Genomic DNA, 205 nt, shown 5'->3' with positions numbered 1-205 from the left:
AGAGTGTCAATTGATTCAGATTAGTCGTCTTCCTCTGATCAAAGAGATTGATCGTCCAGGTCCCAATAAGGCAGTCGGAGAAGTATAGAGGTGCGAAACTTCTACCTGATGGATTCGAAGACTCGAGCTATCCCTTTCACTGTATATTGCCTTTCACTGAGGTCGAATGCACAATAACCGATTCCCCCTCTTGAAACCACTCCGG

Source organism: Phalaenopsis equestris, unplaced genomic scaffold (assembly GCF_001263595.1).
Source record: "Phalaenopsis equestris unplaced genomic scaffold, ASM126359v1 Scaffold000094, whole genome shotgun sequence".
NCBI classification, from domain to species: Eukaryota; Viridiplantae; Streptophyta; class Magnoliopsida; order Asparagales; family Orchidaceae; genus Phalaenopsis; species Phalaenopsis equestris.
The sequence above is the reverse complement of the archived record's forward strand: the minus strand, read 5'-3'. Positions refer to the sequence as shown.